Genomic DNA, 9,775 nt, shown 5'->3' on the forward strand with positions numbered 1-9,775 from the left:
CTGCCTCAGCCTCCCTAGTAGCTGGGACTACAGGCATGTGCCACCATGCCCGGCTAATTTTTTGTATATATATATTTTAGTTGTCCATATAATTTCTTTCTATTTTTAGTAGAGACGGGGTCTCACTCTTGCTCAGGCTGGTCTCGAACTCCTGATCTCGAGCGATCTACCCGCCTCGGCCTCCCAGAGTGCTAGGATTACAGGCGTGAACCACCGCGCCCGGCCTTAAAATTCTTTATACGTCCTTTTCTTGGCTCAGCGCTACTGTCCAATGAATGAGTAGTGAGGACAGTACTGCTAATGCCTACACAACATGCCTGCATCAACTAGAGCTTTGCTTATGTAAATTTGTACATTATATTAAAAATTTTTAAAAATACTTTATAATAGATTCATTAAATTTTAGCCAGCTTAATGATACAATACTTTCTCTCTCTCTGTCCATTTAGGTTTTGTCCTACTCTTTTCTTCTTTCTCCTTCTGAAATAACCAATCATCTCATTTTCTTATTTTAGGACAAAAAATTTTTCTTTTTTCGTTAACAAAAATGCATTCTTCATACCTTGTATACTTTTCCTTATTAAAACACATCCTATTTTCTTTGTCTACCTTTTATTTACAGTTGTTTCCTTTCACCTTTATAATTTTTAGCCATTTTAATTACATATACTGATTATAATTTTTAACCATGAGTAACATTTCTTTTACAGAGAAAACTAGAAAGTGTACAATGTGAACTGTCACATCAGCATTCTGTATGAGCAGATTAGTAAATCTTATGAATATATCATCATATACTTTTGTAGGTAGAGGCTTCCTCTTAATATAAATTCTCACTATGACAAAAAGGACATATTAACAAATGCAAATATCTTTAGTAATTTAATAAAGAACTGTAAGGAAGGCAAAATTTTATCTCCATTCTGTTAGGGTTTTTGACTAGGTCTGAGGATTGAACTGACATAAAACAGATTAACAGGAGATTAACATAAAATTTATGTGACACAGGAGCCCTGCTAAGGAAACGAAGACCCAAAGACACAGAGTTGAATTGAATAAGGGTTAGTTTAACAAACTTTCTTCATACAGATTTCCTTTGGCCTCAACTTTCAACTTTGATGATAAGAATGTTGCTTTCCTTCTGGTATAGGGAGGACATCTTTCACATGGGAATTTTATCTCCTGCTTTTAAGAAAAAGATGGAAGTTCAGAGTGATTTTTTTCTGTTGTTTTTGTTTCTTTTTCTTTCTTTATTTTTTCTGTTGTTTTCTTTTTTCTTTTTTCTGTTGTTTTCCTTTTTCTTTTTCTTTCTTTCTTTTTTCTGCTATTTTTTAAGTGTCTTTAATTCAAAATAGTATGTCAGAGTGGCATTTTTGGGGTGGCATGTTCTGAACTCCTTCAAAGCCAAAAGTAAATAAACATGTTCAACAACTAATGTTCTAGTATTTTATATTTAGAAATGACACAAATATTCAATGAATAGCTATCATTTAATTTAACTTAGTATAACTTTAAGGTATAGGTTACCAAAAAGATTTCTGAAGCTATTTCTTAAAAGTTTATTTATAAGCTTTTATTTTACTACATCTATTGAATTCACTTATTTTTAATAATTATGTTTGGATTGCTTGTGAAAATTTTATAAGACATTAAACAGCTAGCAATCATCTTATTTTTCTTGGTGATGAGTTTTCTAACATAGAGATAACATAAATTTATTTTACTAGTAAATTTAGATATAAAAAGTTGTTTGTCTGAACTATATTTAATGCTGACTACCCTCAAGATATGTCTGATTGTTGTTTTTTTCCCAAACCAACAATATTCTTATTTACCAAAGATTATCCAAGTCACATGAACTTGAAAAGCATTTGAGTCAGTTTCTATTTTTCTGGAAGTTTTAGGAATACTTAATTTATATAAGCACTTATTCTTTTTGAAAGCCAATTAAATGACTCTCTTTTACAAATTAATTTTGACAATGCTAACTGGGGTTTAAAAAATTCACATGCATATAACATACATATGTATAGAAAGGCACAAACATGCAGATAGGTGAAAACAGAGATCTTATGGCATTTATTCTAAAATTTTAGCCATTTGCCAGGCAAAATAATACAAAATTCACTAGTTTATAAAAGAATAGCTGGATCCAAATTTGTAGAAAAGACTTAAAATTTTTCATTGCCAGTTTGCAAGGTTATGTCTAAATAGCTCTTTTTTTTTTCTTTCTGATAAGTCATCTCCCCAAAGTTTACACTTAAAATATATGGCTCTCAGGTCCCAAAGAAGACAGGGTAGAAAATTTATATCTCAAAAGCACAGTGAAAAGATGCAAGTTTTCTTCAAAAAGGAGTGTTGGGGTATATTTGTCTATTATCAGAGGTCAGTCTATGTACTCAATTTTAGGCAAGCAACAGAGGAAACATCCAGAGCTGTCTGGATGTGTCCAAAGCCTATCTGGGTAGATAAAATATCCAGTCTATTTCCAATTAGTTTGTTTCCTTTTTCAGCCTTAGGCAGTTGCTTTTGGAGACCCTGAATTTTTTGAGGGTTGGGGAGCTAATGTTCAAGTGTCTGAGCTTAGCCTATAATTTTTTTACTGGCACATTGTAGGGATTTTTTAAGAGACGTTATTTTTAAGTCATTCTGTCTTTTGGAAGCCTCTGTATGCTCATCAAAGAATGCATTCCATTGCTTTTGAGAGGTCCAGGATCCTCTTCTGTTGAGGACTCCCCTAAGATGAATGATTTTGTCTGAGTTGTAGGTTCCTCAGACTGACCACTGCAATTCCAAATTATCCCTGTGAAGTTCACTTTCCTTTTTCCAGAAAGGCACAAGAGTCTAGTCCGCTAGACCAGATGAAACTCATCTTTGCCTTTGGTTTCCCTCAGATGCTAAGTAAGCAATGGGGAGTCCAGCCAATGGAACTACTGTTTTGGTACCTGGGAAATCACAGATTTCCCACTCCCCTTGTTGAACAGAAAGGTGTGACTTACCAAGAAGCTTCAATAAACACAGGTATGCAAAACAAAGTTGGAGAGCTCAAAACACAGAGACTGGAGTTTGGATCTGGGAGCAATTTATCCTAGAGTTTACTCCATGGTCTGCAAAAAAGCAGTGAGTGCCATGGGCTCTGTGAGTAATAGCACCTGATTACTTGTTGACCTTGTGGCTCATTAAGGGTTTTATTCAGATCTCACCTCTGACACCAAAAACTATTAAAAATAAAATCAGATCAAGTTATAAAATGTCAACAGTTTATTAGGCATATAAAAAAACAGTTTGCAAACTGGGAGACTTCAAATGGAAAATGGTAATAGGTCCTGCTTGCAGCAGTTACAGCAGTATAGTTTATAAAGCATAAAGGAGAAAGTATTTTGACCTTTCTCAGGATTTTCTATTATATGTTAATATTCTTTTTAAGGCAAACAGAGCTGTTTAAGCTGATTGGTTTAAATCATTGAATTATGGTGAGAATGATGTAAAGCTTACATTTTGTGTTTTAAGGTTAGTGCCAGTATTTCAGGGAAATCGAGGTGACTTAAGTTTTGGTTTCATGGTTGTGGGCATTTGGCCTTGAAGTATATCTAAACTGTGGTCTTTTCTTTTTTCTTTAACGTATAAATAGAGAATGGTCTGTAAGACTTTTTTTTTTTTAGATTTCCCATGTGACCTAGTATGTGATCAATTTTTGTAAGTGTATCATTGATACATGTTTTATATTTGGAGAGGGTATTGATCTTCATTTGGTCAAGCCTGCTATTGTTCAGCTTCCTATATTTTAAACTAGTTTTGCCTGCTTAATCTATTCATCTAATAGAAGTTAAATTTTCCCACTAAAATTGTTGATTTGTCAGTTTTTCTAATAATTTTTGTTTTATATGTTTTGAGGCTAAATTTTTAGTGAAGACAAGTTAATAATGAGTGAATGTTCTTAGCAAGTTTTTCCTATAATGGAGTATCCTTTTATATCTCCATTAAGGATTTTTAATTTAAATTCTATTATTTATAGCTTTAAAATGGATTCACCACATATCTTTATCCATCTTTTTTAGCCTTTCTTGTGATTTTGTTTCAGGTGTTACATCTCATAGAAAGCATAAATGTGGATTTTGATTTTGAGTCCAATCTCAAACTTTCTATCTTTTAATAAGTAGACTTAGACTATTTGGCTATATTTTAGTAATCTTTACAGCAGATTCATTTCTTCCAGTTATTTTGTATTTTATGCTTACAGTCATTTTTCTTTTGTTTTTGCTTGCCTTCTTTCAGATTGATAATGTTTTCTACATCTTTTCTTTTTCCTCTGTTGTTTTGAGAATTACCAATTATATTTTCATTCTTTTAGTTAATATAAAAATTTTGTACATAGTTTGTCTTTCTTTTCTTTCTTTGTTTGTTTTGTTTTGTTTTGTTTTGTTTTTTTGAGAGAGAGTCTCACTCTGTCATCCAAGGTAGAGTGCTGTGAGATCAGCCTAGCTCACAGCAACCTCAAACTCCAGGGCTCAAGCGATCCTTCTGCCTCAGCCTCCTGAGTACCTAGGACTACAGACATGCACCACAACATTTGGCTAATTTTTCTATTTTTAGTAGAGATGGGATCTCACTCTTGCTTAGGCTGGTCTCTAACTTCTGAGCTCAAGCGATCCTCCCACCTCGGCCTCCCAGAGTGCTAGGATTATAGGCATGAGCCTCCGCACCTGGCCTGTCTTTCTTGTTCTTAAATTATTTTTAAATTATGGTAAAATACACATAACTTAAAGTTTACCATTTAACCATTTTTAAGTGTACAATTCAGCATTGTTAAGTACATTCGTATTGTTGTGAAAACAATCTCCAGAACTCTTTTCATCTTGCAAAACTGAAAGATCCATTAAACAACAACTCCCCCTTCCCTCTTCTGCCTAGCCCCTGGCAAGTGCCATTCTAATTTCAGTCTCCATAAATTGTACCACTTTAGTACCTCATATTATAAGTGGAATCATACAGTATTTGCCTTTTTGTGCCTGGCTTATACACTTAGCATAATGTCCTGAAGGTTCATTTATCTATGTTGCGTTTGGCAGAATCTTTTTCCTCTTTAAGGCTGAATAATATTCCATTGCATGTATATATCATATCTTGTTTATTCCTTTATCTGTTAATGGACACTTGGCTTGCTTCAATACCTCCTACTGAGAATAGCTAAAACTCACAGGTCAAGATTCCAAAAGTGGCAGTAGATAGTCTCATTTTCAAATGAAGTAATCTATATGAAGGACTTACAATCTTTGAGGAGCTATTTAAGGGTTCATTGCTATTATTAATTTTCTCTGGAAACCAAATTCTCTATATGCAATCTCAAAGTACAGGTCAGCCAAGTTTCTAAGTAATTCACAAATTCAAAATTGGCAGAATTCAGTGAAATGAGGTTTGGAGGTGACTGTCTTTATTCTACTGTATGAATATAATGCCAGTCGTTTTAGGTGTTGCTGTGGGAGATTAATAGCTGGCCTCAGACCAATTTGTCTGTGTTATCGCTGCGTTAGCATTCCTTATAAAATTTAGCTTATCTCAGGAAACCTGAATCATAGTGTTTCTCCTCAGGCCTATTGTGAATCAAAGAAAAGCGATGAGGCAGAATAAGCATTTATTTATATATATATGTCAGACTGATCTGACATTAGCCATCATGCTAAACATAATTTCTTCAGAGCTTTATGGGGTTTCAAGGTCCCTTAATAGAACACAAGATTCATGAGGCCAGGGACCATTTGTGTCTTGCCCACTGTGTCTCCAGGGCTGAGCACAGTACTATAGCACAGAGTAGGTGCTCAGTGGTCCTGGGTCAAATGAATGGAGTCACTTAGTCATATGTGACAGGCCCCATGTTCCATACTGGAATATGAAGAGGAAAGATGACATTCTTGTCTCTCCCACAGCTCAGGGTCCCCTTTACGGGAGACCGACTGATGAACTGACAATCACAGAGCAATGGGAAAAGCACTTTGGTAGGGTATGCCTAAGTTACTGTGGGAACACAGAGGAGGAGTGTGTAATCTAGTCTGAGTGAGAGCAGAGGGACTAGGGGAGCAGAGTTGCTAGAATTAAGTGTATAAGGACAAATGAAAATTATCCAGGTCAGGGCAGTAAAGTAGAAGAAATTGCATATTCAAAAGGAAAGAGGCCAAAGTTTGTGTTTGTGTATCAGCACAGTCAAAGGTAGAGAGTCTAAGAGGTGCCCTGGGGTGTGCATACTTGTGTTTTTGTGTGTGTGCATGTGTGTGCATGCGTGTGCACATGTCTTAGGCTCAAAAGGCCAACTGATGCTTATTCAATTCCCTCCCATGGTTATTCTGAAGATCCATGACTCTGTTTCCAAATAATGGATTGGGAAGAGACAGACTGTTTTACCCCTGCCTGTTCCATTCCTTGCACCCACTCCCATCCTTTTCTCAAATCATTCGATTGTCCTTGATGCTGGTATCTACCTGGTCATGGCTTGTTTTCTTTCCTGCCCCTGTGTGGGTGTGTCCATTTGCATGGACAGCAATCCTTGGTGCAGGAGCCATCTCTGAATCAGCCCCAAGACAGTCATCCCAGAACAATGAGACGCCTTCACACTGCCAAAGGCCATTTTCTCCCTACAGAATTATTTAATCAATTGCCTTAATTTTCTATTTTTCTCCGCATTTGAAGACACAATCTAAATATTCATATCTCAATTTTCTCTTTGGGAAAAGCAACCAAGGACACCACATTACTAAGGAAATGGAACAATGGAATACAACTGGGTTCCAATGAAACCATTATCACTAATTAGTTGTATAACTTTGGAAAAAGTGGCTTTCTTGTATTTAAAGCAACAGTTGGACTAGTACTAGGTGCTCGGATATCATTCCACTTGAATTCTTGACAAGCAGAGAGAAACTGTTTGGCCCTACAAGCAAGACAGGGAAGGCACATTGTTGATATTATTGATAATGAGCAGAAACAGTAGTAATTGCATCTCTCTCTCTCTCTCTCTCTCATACACACACACACACACACACACACACACACACTGGATGGGAACAATTCAGTTAAAGGACATCAGCTCAACAGAAACCCAGCAGTGGGTGTAAGGTTAGCATTCTCCATAAATGTTTTGATAATTGTATACTTGTAATTAAGTTCTGCTTAAGAAAATTGGTTCTCACGGTGCAACTTGAGAACTTCCTTCATTGCTTATTCAAGCCCAAAGCTGAGTGAGTCTCTATGCCTTCCCAGTCACCAGGCTAGTCTGTCCTCCTAAGGTCCAAGGCACTATGATACCCCTGAGAAATGGTATAATCTACCTGACTTCTGACTGATATGTGGTAGAAATTTGTGATTTGTATCTTTGGAAGAAAAAATTGCTACAAAATCTGTTTATATTTAGGTTGTTGAAGAATATCTTCCCATCTAAAGGAGAGCTAATTACACTGTTTTTCTTCAAGGGGGTAGTTGGTTCTGCAGTTCTAGTATTGTGTGTGCATGCATGTGTGTGTGTACCTGTCTCAAATAAAGTAACAATTCCAGTTTGGCAACCCCCTAATTGCAGGGATTGCTAAAAAGTTTATTATGCATGTTATTGCAGAGAACGCAGTACCCTATAAAGTCATATGGCAGGAACTAGGGCATTTCTCAATTTACCACATTAATATTGTAATAAACCAACTTCTCTGTGTAAACATCAGGCCAAGGAGGACTACCTGGAGAGTGGCTTTGTAGGGTCTTCTGAAGAATTTTTTCCCAGGAAGATGGGGAAATCATAGTCACTTCATTAATTCTTATCTTGTTCTCTAACTTTTCTCCTTCTTTTATTTCTTCCTTTATTTCTATCTTTTTCCAATTAGAAAAGTGATACATGCTGAATATAGGAAGCTTTTTTTTTTTTTTTTTTTTTTGAGACAGAGTCTCACTCTGTTGCCCAGGCTAGAGTGAATGCCGTGGCGTCAGCCTAGCTCACAGCAACCTCAAACTCCTGAGTTCAAGGGATCCTCCTGCCTCAGCCTCCCGAGTAGCTGGGACTACAGGCATGCACCACCATGCCCGGCTAATTTTTTCTATATATATTTTTAGCTGTCCATATAATTTCTTTCTATTTTTTAGTAGAGATGGGGTCTCGCTCTTGCTCAGGCTGGTCTCGAACTCCTGAGCTCAAATGATCCGCCCACCTCGGCCTCCCAGAGTGCTAGGATTACAGGCGTGAGCCACCGCGCCCGGCCATATAGGAAGCTTTTTAAATGTATAAAAGTACAAAGAAGCAGAAATAAAATGAACTGGAATCCCATCTCCCAGTTGTAACCACTATTAACCTTTGGAAATACTCCCTTTCATTCTTTTTTCCCCATGCATTAAAAAAAATAGTAATGGCCTGCTTTTTACACTTAATGTTATAGGATAGACATTTTTTAGTTTTTAAAATTATTTATAAACCACCATTTCAAATGACCAACTGGTACTTTATTTATGGACTTTGCCTAAACAGACCCCTATTGTTAGATGTTAAGTTAATGTCTAATTTTTCTCTTACACAAAAACGCTTTATTGATAATCTTAATGTCAAAATATTTGTGCATATTTTGGGTTACTTCTTTAGTATAATTACTAAAACTAGAGTTACAGGATCAGAACACAGAACACTTTACAGCCTCTTTAAATACATTGTGAAATTGTATTCAGAAAGGCTACATTCATTTTTATTCCTACCCTTAGCAGTATATGAAAGAACCCATTTTGCCACAGTTTTGTCAGTTTGGGTCATTCACATTTTAATATATCTTTGCTTCATTGGTAGGTAGGCAAATTGTCATAGATTTGCTGTTTTAATTCTTGGTTATTTGATTATTAGTGAAGTTGATTATTTTATCAAATGTTTAACATTCAGTTGCATGTGATTGTCTATTCATGTATTTTGTCCATTATCCATTGAGAATTTAGAGTTGTTTTTTATTTCACTCATTTGTATGAGCTCACTTAGTCCTTAGTCTATAATGTTTGTTTTAGTATTTCCCTCAAATGATTGCTTATATTTCAAATTTACATATGTCTTTTTGATGCATAGAAGTTTAAATATTTTTTTGAGACAGAGTCTTGTTCTGTTGTGTGGGTGACTAGAGTGCCATGGCATCAGCCAAGCTCACAACAACCTCAAACTCCTGGGCTCAAGGGATCCTCCTGCCTCAGCCTCCTGAGTAGCTGGAACTACAGGCGTGCACCACCGCACCCAGATAATTTTTTCTATTTTTAGTTGTCCAGCTAATTTCTTTCTATTTTTAGTAGAAATGTGGTCTCACTCTTGCTCAGGCTGGTCTCGAACTCCTGACCTCAAGCAATCCTCTCACCTTGGCTTCCCAGATTGCTAGTATTACAGGCGTGAGCCATGGCGCCTAGCCCATTTTCTTTTATTATTTTTAACCTTAGAAAGTGATCTCCAGTCCTGAGATTTAATAAAGTTTTCCTTCTCTTTTCTTTTGTTGTGTACACATAAACTATTTAGAATGCAACCGCCTCCCTCAAAGTCTGAGGATATACCAATTAACTCAAAGAAAGCAAACATTCATCAAGAAGTTAAAGCTGTCCTCTATTTAGGAACCCATTGGATTGCAGATTTCAGTGAGAGCATTTGAAAGAAACACTTACTACCGTGGATGAGTTGCTGATCATGAAGAGTTGGGGTGACAGGGAGGAGGTTTCTAGAGAACCCTTTTCATGACTAGAGAGATGAATTTTCACATTGAACTTGAGGCTTCATCATGTTCTCAATACT

The 9,775-nt window shown here is 36.2% G+C and overlaps 1 pseudogene; it reads left to right on the forward strand.

The window, feature by feature from the left end:
* The first annotated feature begins 238 nt into the window (after positions 1-238).
* On the forward strand, positions 239-378 carry LOC138377739 (U4atac minor spliceosomal RNA; annotated as a pseudogene).
* The last annotated feature ends 9,397 nt before the right edge of the window (positions 379-9,775 follow it).

This window comes from Eulemur rufifrons, chromosome 29, assembly GCF_041146395.1.
Source record: "Eulemur rufifrons isolate Redbay chromosome 29, OSU_ERuf_1, whole genome shotgun sequence".
Lineage (NCBI taxonomy): Eukaryota > Metazoa > Chordata > Mammalia > Primates > Lemuridae > Eulemur > Eulemur rufifrons.